The following is an 11,301-nucleotide window of genomic DNA, read 5'->3' as shown; positions in this document are numbered from 1 at the left end:
AACTAGAGCCTAACCTCACTCAAACTACAGCCTAACCTTACTCAAACTACAGCCTAACCTCACTCAAACTAATAACTGACGCTACCTCTCTGATCACTAATCGAAAATGTTTCAACAATCCAATTTATTTCCTTCTGTGTAATTAAAAAAAAGTGGTTTTGCTTTATAAACCTTTCATTTTTTGGAAAATTGAAAGATGTATCGAATTTTCAGCAAAATCAGTGTTCTTTTATCAATCTTTACTAAAAAATTCTAAATTTGATAGGATAGTTTTTTGTTTTTTTTATTTAATAAAATTGGAAACCAAAATATGCTCTATACGACCATTAGTTTGGTGTGCATTCTTTCAAAACATTTTTAAAAATAAACACATTACTAAATATTAAAAATAACACTTACATATTAATTTAAATAATTGAATCAAGATTCCATAAAAATTAAGAAAGAAATTGAAAAAATGAAAATCTACCATTCTGCCATCAATGGTAAGTACAAAATCCAGGGCGATTATTTTTATACGCATAATATCACAATAAACCTCAGTGGTATAAATTTGTAAATGAACCATATTTCGAGTTGTTTGCTCCTAAGTGGCTGATAGTGGTAGGATAAGAAGCCAGACGTTTCTCCACACTTACAATATTATTATTCTCTGAGAGTACATTAATATTTTATTCTCATATTAGACCTGTACCAAAAACGGTTTATTCTGGCACTTAAAAATAGATTAGGGGAGTATATAAAATCAACAATTTTGTTGAACCGATGGACTAGAGATAGGTCCTTAAAGACAAGAAATTTCTATTGATCGTTACTTTAAATTAAAAGAACCTGTGGCCATCTTTTCTCACGCATTGGATGATTATCAGAGATTGTTATTTATGGAAGATTAAGAACTTATGGTGTGTGGGAAAGGAGGTGTATCTATTTCTGAAGCGGACGGGATGTTGAGGTCTTTATGGGTGAGATAATTAGTGACGTTATAAGGAGCATGAAGGATTTTACGGAAGATTTTTGACTGTAAGGATTGGATACGGGAGGAATTTAATCGTTATGTCCAAATTGGTCTGATTATCATAGTGTAGAGAATTCTTTTTAGTAACTGGGAAGTTAATATCGTTCGTCAAGTAGGTGTTGTAGTAATCGGAATCTACGAGCAGTTTGTTGCTTCAGTTTAGTATGTGAATGCCAAGTAAGTCTCTTGTCAAGGTGGAGCCCTAAAAAGCGAATCTGTTCAACAGACCTAAGTGGAATATTAAAATAAAGATACAGTAGAGCAGAAGAGTAGAGGTTTACAACGGAGAATAAAGGTCATCTGGTGGGATTTATTATACTATTGATATTATTAATTAACAATATTGTACTATTTATTATATTATTAATCGTTAACTTTGAATTTCATTACTTTAAAATTATTGAATTATCAAGAATATTTATATAATTTTATTTCATAAATCGTACTATTTTTATTTGAGCCAACGTTTCGCTCCATGTTGCAGGGCTTCGTCAGGGCTGTTTTTGACGGAAGTCAAAGTCAGAGTGATAAATTTAATTTAAATACGTTTTTTACACATTTTTTTTCTTTTGTCTTATACCCTCCGATCTATATCACAAAATAATGTTTTCACGTAAGTTTTAATGTCAAAAATATACGAAGTATTATTTACGTTTTAAAACTATCATATCACACTTTAATGTTTTCACTACACCGGCATGTGCGCGTGCAGATGGATACATTTTTTCTAATTAGTTCCAATATATAGAAGTAAGTACTTTATAGTTCCACATTTACTGATATTAATCTCTTATTCAATTGAAATATTTCTTGAACCGATATAAGAAAATTTAATATAGTTTTTTTTAAAACTGATTCCTCAAAGACCAGTATTGAGTTTGAACGCGTTTTAAGTTGCTTACAGCAATTCCTTTAAGATGTTTGAGTTGGCCATATTGTTAACTTTTTGTTCCAGAAGTAATTTCAGCCTTTTGGAGCAGAGAACTCCAATTGTGACTTAGTTTCAACTCTCCTTTAGAAAACTTCAGTTGCTGTAATTGGTTTGTGAAAGTATTTAAAACTTTTTATAGCATTCCGCATCCCCTTGACTTTATATTACTATTCTCCCAACAGCAATAGGCCTTATTATACTGATACATTAAAATTACAAAATATTATTTCTTTTCACAATCTGTTAGGAAAAGAAGTCGACTGTATTGGACACAGCTAATTGTTGCAATTGCTTCAAATAGCAAACTTTTCATTAGACTCTTATTTTAACATTATATTTGTATGCCAAATAAAATGCTACGTTATGGAAAATTACAGCATTTTTTTTAAAAAGACAAACACCCATTGTATACAATACTCATTTAATAATTAATGGCAAATTAAGCATGATAATTAATAAAGTTCGTAATTATTTTACATTTACATTTATAATCTTATATTGGAAATGTGTATATTTTCCAGTTTAGTTCAGTTCTATCGATTGAACAGTGAGCTGAAGTTAATGAGCTATTGCTACTTACAGAGAAGACGGTCGACTACGAGCGCTTTTTGGTAACGGTTATTAGAAATAATGTAATGAGTTTGATGTTTTGTTGGTTAAATACAACTCGTGTTGTAATTTGAACGAAATTCTTAGGTCCTGAGTACATTTCCACTAACTTTCTGAAATTTCAACTTATCAATTATTAGTTTTCTAATTTTATTTATTTATTTATTAATTGTTAGAGAGTGGTTTATATTAGTAATAACACAGCTACGAATGATCCACTTTACTCTCAACAATGTTTATTTTAATTATTCAACGTTTCGGCCCCTAGATCATTATCAAAAAGACAACCTCAATTATTAACCTCACAAATGATTAAAAAAAATACTCTTTCACTTATAGGCAAAATTTGCCAAGTAATATAACAAAAACATATAAACTCAATCCATCAACAACTATTTTTTAATACTTTATATGTTTTTATTTTATGACATAGGCAATTTTGCCAACAAGTGAAATACTTTATTTTGATGAAGTGCAATAAGTCAATAATTGAGATTTTCACCCTGATATTGGCCTAAGGGCTGAAACGTTGAAGAATTAAAATAAACTTTGTTGAGAGAAAGTTTTTTTTTTGTTTATTGAACATATTTAGGTACAAAATCTAGATCAAAATGATCAAAAAATAATTGAAACTTTGTACTTTTTTTTTTTTAAATAAGAATTCTTATAGAAACAGAAAAATAAAAATTTTTGTTCGAAATTTTCGGATTCTAGAATAGTGAAAGTTGGAAAGTTGTTGATTGACAGGTGTGTAATAGTTTTTTTGTTTTTTTTTATAAAGCCCTGCAACGTGGGGCGAAACGTTGGCGCATATTAAATGGTTTAATTACTATTTGAGTTTTTTTTTTATCTATTGCCTTCAAATGTAACGTATTTGTTAACCGCCATTTCCTCCACACCCCCACTCCTCCATCCTATTAGCCTTCTTCCATCTTTAACTCATTTTTGTGTTTACTTCCAACAGTAAGGTGAGTGCCATATTTTGTTCATTACTTTCCCTTTTTTCTTGAGTTTTATTTTTATTTTTCCGTCTTTTAGTGTTGTATGTACGGTATTTTTATAATTATTTATTATTTCGGTTTTCATTAATTGTCTAATACTTTTTTGTAACTCTTGTTTATTTACACTTTTTACTACAAACCTTACGTTTTATTTGTTTGTATCTTTTTTAGCCCTAATGAAGCACTGCAACGTAGAACGTGAAACGTTGGCCCGCAATAAATAGTTTAATTACTATTTTAGTTGTCCTTTTTTACATCAACTTCCTTTTATAAGTGGAAGTTGTGTGATGCTTCCACCGCACCAGATTATTTTGGTTCCATGCTAGTTACAAGACCCAGTCAGGTTGATTCTTTGGTCATCCAGACCTAATATGATATTACTGATCACTAAATCTTATTGAAGGAAACACGAACAAGAACAGTTGAAAATTTAATTGCATTGGCGAATTATATATTTTTCATAATTTAACGTAACATTTAATAACTTGACAAAATGCATTTTGATTTGAAACTCCTTAATAACTCATTTTATTGATAGTACAGTTGTTATTCCCTAAAAACATTATTTAAAGAAAAAGTTAATAAACTCAATTATTAAGTAATTTTGTGTTTAGGCAGGTTACATTCTATACATACTTAATAGTCATTATATTTATAGGCATTTTAGATTTTCGTTGCTCATCAAAAAATAAAATAAAATCAGTGCGTTTGGAAACATTTAGTTCTACTCATTATTTGCTATCAGCCTCCAAGTTATTGTGCTTGAAGTTGTTAGTTTATAAATGTATCTAACGTCCGATTTTATAACTTGAAGCAACTCAGTGCTCTATTATTGCCAAATCTACAGGGAATCATATACCTTCTTTAAAAAATTTATATATGCTTATAATATCAGATATGCCCTGTTCAAGACGTGCTATTAAGTTTTTAGTAAGAATTAATAGTTTTTTTCCGTTATAATTAGTTAAAATAAAATAAAGATTACTTTTTTTTTAGTTATGATCTCCTCTTGTGAGATTGTGACATATCGTACACCGACCAACCCACTCCTACTACCAACCTAGTTGATCATAATCATATTCATATATTTAAAAGAATTTAAAGTAAAAAAATATACAGTAATTAATTACATAATTATTATTACACGAAAATATATTTTTATAAGAAAAGAATCGCTTACACTTTTGCTCTCATCCGCTCATGTAATAGTAAATGAATCCACAACAATATGGAAATAATTTTTTTATCGATATTTTTTTTTTCGATATTATTAAAAAATAATATAAAACAATCGATAAAATATCTTATTCATGAATTTTATTTAAGGTTACTGTAAATTTGTTAAAATTTAAAGACGAAAATATTGTTTTTTATGATTACTTATTAATTTAAATTAGTAAAATAAATAATTTTGCCTTTACATTTAAAAATATAATGAATTTTATTATCTAATGATGATTTCAAAAAAAGGTTCAGTGACAGTTGATTTACTTTTGCTCTCTTTTAGCCTCAACTCTGGTTCTAATTGCGCGGTTAGCTGGTTTTTCTCTGAAGAGAAAAAAAGAATAATTAAGCTTGTGTTTACTTTATTCTAACGCATCTCAGATTCTTTGTTTGATGTTTTTAACCTCCCCTACTATAAAATAGACAGCATTTACCGTGCGAGGTGTAATACTTTAATCGACTATCAACTATCAACTATTCCACAACTAAAAAACTAAATTCTTAAATTTAAATTAAATTAATTTTAATTAAATTCTAAATTCTTGCTTCTAAGTTTAAGCATGTTTTAAGGTCTAATCTTAAAATTTGAAAACGAATATTGTCATTTTATTTTAGCTTCCTTTTTTCATTTATCTAATAGTTCAAACATGGTCTAATAAATAAAAATCAATTCTACATATTTAAGTAACAAAAGTATAAATGAAAGTCAGTTAATAATAAAAATTAAACTAAATTAAATCGTACTAGCTTTTTTTATTTTTTTTTCTCTTGCACAATATTCCAATATTAAATCCCCTGAGGAGTTTATGAAGAGCTTTTACTCCATGGGATACCACACATTACATGTATGTAAAGTAAATGTAACATGCTATTGCTATTATATTAAGAATATTCAAAAATTAAATAAAATTCTCTTTGTACTATTTAAGAAATAATTATCTAATATAAACTAGAAAAAATAAATAAATAAAAATACATAAGTCAATATGTGTACACGTAACTAAAATGTGAATGTAATAAATAAACTTGGCGAATGCATAAAAACAATCATCATTGATATTGAAAAATAGTAAATATAATTAAGTTCTGAGGATATATCCGAGAATCTCCTGTGCATCCAGAACGGGTCTTCCTGCCCTAGTTGGAGTACGTATTGACGTTAAGTCCCAACAAACAAACAAATAGGAATCCTCTTACATCTAAATAGTTTTTGAAATTGAAGTATTACTGTGAAAAAAAGAAACACAAAATAACTTTTCTGGAATGAATTAAATATAAGGTGTATAATAAAATCTCGCTGATCTCAATGCCAAGTCATTTTTATAATTATACTATTTTACATTAAATATAATTGGTTTCGAGAAGGTTGATTGATTACATTAATTGTATAAATTCTTTCACGATGTCTAATGATATGCATCAGCCTAACAAGTTCTTGCCGTGCAGTAACTTCTTCAGCAACTGAAGATCATTTGATCTCCAGAACATTAAAATATCTTATTATATTTTCAATAATATATTCTGACCCGCCATGCAGTCATTTTATGTTTATTTTAAATATTTTTCAGTCCATTGTTGCCAACTCGATGCCAATCTTTCAAGAACATTTCTTTTCTAATAGTACAATATTTCCTTCAAAAATGTTTTTTTTTAAATTCATGATAATTAATGTTTTACTGAATACTACTCCAATAAATACCAATACCCAAACTACCCTCTCACCACCATTTAGTATCTGTAATCATTCAAAACGGTATGAACAAATATTTAGAAACACATGCTTAACAGCTTAAGAGGGGGTTATTTTGTTATATAACTTTTCCAACTGTAGGGAGCAATATAGAGAAAATCCTGAAATTTTCATACGAAAATTCTCCTCACCAAACTCCTGATAGCCTGTTTAGTTTAATTTCGGATTATTATATGTATATATATTTGTACAAACTATTATCAATAAGGGAAACGAGGAGATAGTTTAAGTATTTTTTCTTTATTGTGTAATATTACATTCTGTCGAATATTTTCAAACAATGAAGATAGAGATCATATTAATAGAGATGTAAATTAAATGACCGTAAAGTAAGAAATGAGAAAAATTATACTTGTAGTAAAATAACAGTCCGAAATTATAATAAAACATTAAACTAAAGCACTACAAATATGAACGTAATTAATTTTTCTCAAATTTGAGAATTATTCAACTTCATGTGTAATCTATGCGTGATATTCTAATTTCTTAATAACTTTAACATTCACTTTATGTTCGTAATAATTGAATAATTAAAGTAAAAATAATCCTATTGGTTTGAACATTTATAAATACATCTGAATATATATTTTTCATGTATTTATAAAATTTAAAATAAATAAATATTTACAATACACTATTACTTACTAATTATTGATAAATATAAATCGTAAAAAAATTTAAAATAAATCATTCCTTTTTTAAAACTTTTATATTGATATTTACATCTCCTTAACTCACTAGATAGAGGTATAAATCCAGTAATCATAATTTAATACAAAGAGATCAGTCAGGCAGGCTTTAGGGTGCAGAAGCAAAACAACGAAACAGTTTGCCAATATATATTTTGTATTAATGGTGTTAGAACTCACGAAGTTTGTGCGTTGCAAGACGCGGTCTTGGCCCCGACACCACGACACAACCAACACCCCGGCCGCTCCAACCACCACTGCACACCCCTTCCTCAACCTCCAACTTGTTGCTAGTTTTTACCAGGAGCTGCCGTGGTGCGCCACTGTGCTGCCCCGCCTATAGCGCTAGCTACCAGTCATCTCTCAAACTTCTTTAATTGCTACTATGCAGATTGTTAAAAAAATAAAATAAATAATTTTGTAAAGGTTTATTTATTTTTGAATATAAACAGAGAGCAAGCGTTTGAATTCAAAGAGTCCTTGTTAAAATTATTTTTATCCCTTGTGCTCAATGATTTAATAATAACGATTTGATGAGGATACTCAAATAATAACAGAATATATGTAAATCATAAGTGATTATTAAATAGCATTTAATAGATGTACTATAAGCATAAGTATTTAAATATTTCACAGTATACTTTCATGCACCAACGGTAGAAAAAGGTAGTATCTAATCTGAGTTATGTAACAATAAGTAAATCAACTTATTAATTTAATGTTTTTCTGTTTTAGAGTGATCGGTAAAAAAAAATTATACAAAACCTTCAGAACATCAATATCAAAATTAATCCGGCGAATACCGAACGTGTGATAATTGGCAGAAGGAAGAAAAGTCTAAACTACCAAGTTCCTTCCCACAGTGGAGGACACGGTACTAAAAGTTAAAAGGCGTCAACTCCATTGTCTATCTAGGAATCAAGCTAGGCCATAATCTACTCACATTTACAATAAACTAAAACGAGTAAGAAGGAAAACATACCTCCCCATCACCTGTCTCTCGCCACGCTTGAAAATAAAAATCAGTAAGTGTATTCTACGACCAGCTCTTTAGTCATCTTCAGGACGAAACGAAGCGCCACTCTTCGTGGGATATACATTTGAAATGATTTGCTACATAACCGAATATTTCGCATCAACTAAATGAAATCTTATATTAAAATTACTAAATGAAATCTTAAGTTGTAAAATAATAAAACGACCAATTATAAACAAATTTTGTACTGTATCACACAATTTTTACTTACTACTCTACTTTAAGTATAAATTAATCCTCGTTCGTTTTATAACAGATATTTTTATCTTATTTAATGTCGCAATACTTTCCCATACTAATTTTCTAAATGAGCCTTTCACTAGAGAGATTAACTAACTCAAATTTCAACATTTTTCAGAAAAGTACTTTTAATAATATGTCTGGTTAAAAATGTTAACATTTTTCTTTTGCATAAATATAGTAGAAATGTATAAATTTACTAGAATTTACTTTCTATTCTAATTATTCTTTGCTAAATTGTTACAGAATCAATATTGAAAATTCTATGAGTGCTTTTATAAAGTTAATCATCCCTTCAACTGAAAGGCTCATACATTGATTCAGTGAAGTTAAAATAATAATTATTTAATAACTATAGTGACAAGAACACGTTATGAGACTGGCGAAAAAGAAAACCCACTGGGCATGCGCCCACTATTTAAAACTCGTGTTAGAACAGATATATACTTTTTAAATATACAGATATATACGATTTAAACTGTTCTCCTTTGCCTTCCACGATTTTATATTAAATATTCTTCTTCTAAAATGTTTGGCTTTCCAACGATACTATCCGATATATAGATATAAAAATTGGCTTGGCAAAGTTTTCATAAAATTCAAGAGATAACAATTTCGACTGATCCCTTATTGCATATATCAGTGTAAAAAGAACGAACGGCCGTATACATCATTAATCATTTACTGCTCTGTTCCTTTATCATCTACACCCTTAGAAGTGGCAACCACCTTTATCATCTACACCCTTAGAAGTGGCAACCACCTTTAAAAATATCACCTTCATAGGAATTTTTATGGCGAAATTTTTAGATTAAACAAATAATTCTCAGTCCTATGGAACAGAAGTGCCCACCTTGATGCTGTATAGCCTAAAGCCTTTCATAATAATGGGAGAGATAAAATAAAAACGAAAAATTCAATTTTCAATCATACAAAAACTCGTTTCGAATGAACCAAGTTCAGTTTGCAGTGCACTTCAAAAGTCTAAAATTCGGTGACAAAGTAGCAATAAGATACAAACATTTTAAATCTATATATCTTCCAAATGTATTATTCACCCGTCCAGTGCAGGGTGAATTTTGTCTGTAAATGGACAAAAGAGGCCCGGAGACCTATAGTAAACAGACCCTAACCCAGCCTCCACTGCTTTGATAAATACCTGTCACGTGGCTGGGGTAATAGCGCTGAGATCCTGGAGCACTGTCATGTCATCCACATTTGGTTGTGTACATAGGCATGATATGTAGATAAGTATAATGTATTCAGGCCGTTTTCCAATATCAGGCGCTTTTTAAATATTGCTCTATTAAACGTCTTAAGTCTCTCTTCCCGTTTTAAGCTAATATTTCAAAAATGATATAGGACCATCGCTCCCTTGGGATCTTTGTGGGGCGGGTCCAGCCGAAATAGATCGCCTTTTGTTGAGTGTTATGATCTCTTCTTGTGAGATTGTGATATGTCGTACATTGACCAACCTACTCGCTATAATTGACTGTTTGCAAATTCAGATAAGTAAATCAACCACGGAGGGCGGGAATGGAGTTTCAATGGTTTCACTTTTTTGAATTTCAGGCGCTTTTTTAATATTGCTCGATTAAACTGTCTCCTCTCCCCGTTTCAAATAAATATTCCATTAATATAATAATATATTATTTTAACTTAGTTATCCACCTTTTTCCAATTACGATGCGTATATATACTTTTATTTTAATCCATTTTAGTTCACACTTAATTATTTTATAGTATTTTTTATGATTATTTATTTACTTTTTATTTTAGTTAATACGTATGTATGGTATCATTGTCTACTTACAGTCTTAATACAAATCGAGTGTGGCAGTTTGTATGATTTCAATAAAATTTTATTAATATAAGGACAATCATCTTCAGATAAGTACATACATTGCCGAATCTAAAAACATCGGCTTTGGAAAACATCCAGCAGGCCCCAATAGCATCCATGAGACAGCAATCTAACGTAATATGATTCAGGGGATGGTCTAGTATTGTTTTAAACCTAAATTATACGTCTTCATCAATAAATTTTTCAAACTGAAATTTTGAAGAACTGACGGACTCCTAATTTATTAATATGAATATTGGCAAGGGACTATAACAATAATAAAAAAAAAAAGACATGTGTGAACTACAGCCCTTTGAAGAACATTTTCTATTTTAAGCATCAACTGACAGCTCATAAAACTGCTGACAACCCTATACCACTCACTGTCAATTAAGAGTATGTGGATGAAATTGATGAGTGTAAAACTATTTACTTATAGTATATAATTGATTATAGTAATGTTTGGCTTTTTTAATTATATAATTATTATTTAAATAAGTCAACAGATCGGCTACTGATTTTTTACATACACATTGGAATTTGCATGTCAAGATAAACTTGCGTATTTATCACGAAATCTTGGATCGATTGGTTAGACCCCTGCTTTAGTGAAAGAAACATATGAATCTCGACTAGAACATTCTTTTTTCCTGTTAGCTAGTCGTTCAGGGCTTGAGAGACGTCCGACGTCCTCGTAGGTATTTAGTTCTTTAGGTGCTACAGCTAGCTTTACTAGTTCGAAATAATCAGGTCATATTTTATAAGAACTGTTTTTGATGTGCTCTTATCATATACTTTCATTATTAGGAAGTAATCAAATCTTTCTAAATATCGTTGAACCGTTTCCTTCTCTTTATCGAACGTACTTACATTATGTTGAATAGTCTGTTGTGGGTTTTGGTTAGTCGAAAATTGTTGCAACTTGGTTTGAGAATATTGTTGTTGCATTTGCATGAACAGTGC

General features: G+C 29.7%; 1 long non-coding RNA gene across 1 annotated transcript in view; it reads right to left on the bottom strand.

The window, feature by feature from the left end:
* The window catches only part of LOC136797326 (uncharacterized), a 123,379-nt gene extending 115,888 nt beyond the window's left edge, over positions 1 to 7,491 (bottom strand). Inside the window, exon 1 of the long non-coding RNA XR_010845169.1 lies at positions 7,400 to 7,491. This is a non-coding gene — a long non-coding RNA (uncharacterized lncRNA). The remainder of the gene's footprint in view (positions 1 to 7,399) is intronic.
* Between the last annotated feature and the right edge of the window lie 3,810 nt (positions 7,492 to 11,301).

Source organism: Halyomorpha halys, unplaced genomic scaffold, assembly GCF_000696795.3.
Source record: "Halyomorpha halys isolate HHAL.00 unplaced genomic scaffold, Hhal_1.1 Scaffold1066.1, whole genome shotgun sequence".
NCBI classification, from domain to species: Eukaryota; Metazoa; Arthropoda; class Insecta; order Hemiptera; family Pentatomidae; genus Halyomorpha; species Halyomorpha halys.
This window is presented reverse-complemented; position numbering and strand designations above follow the sequence as displayed.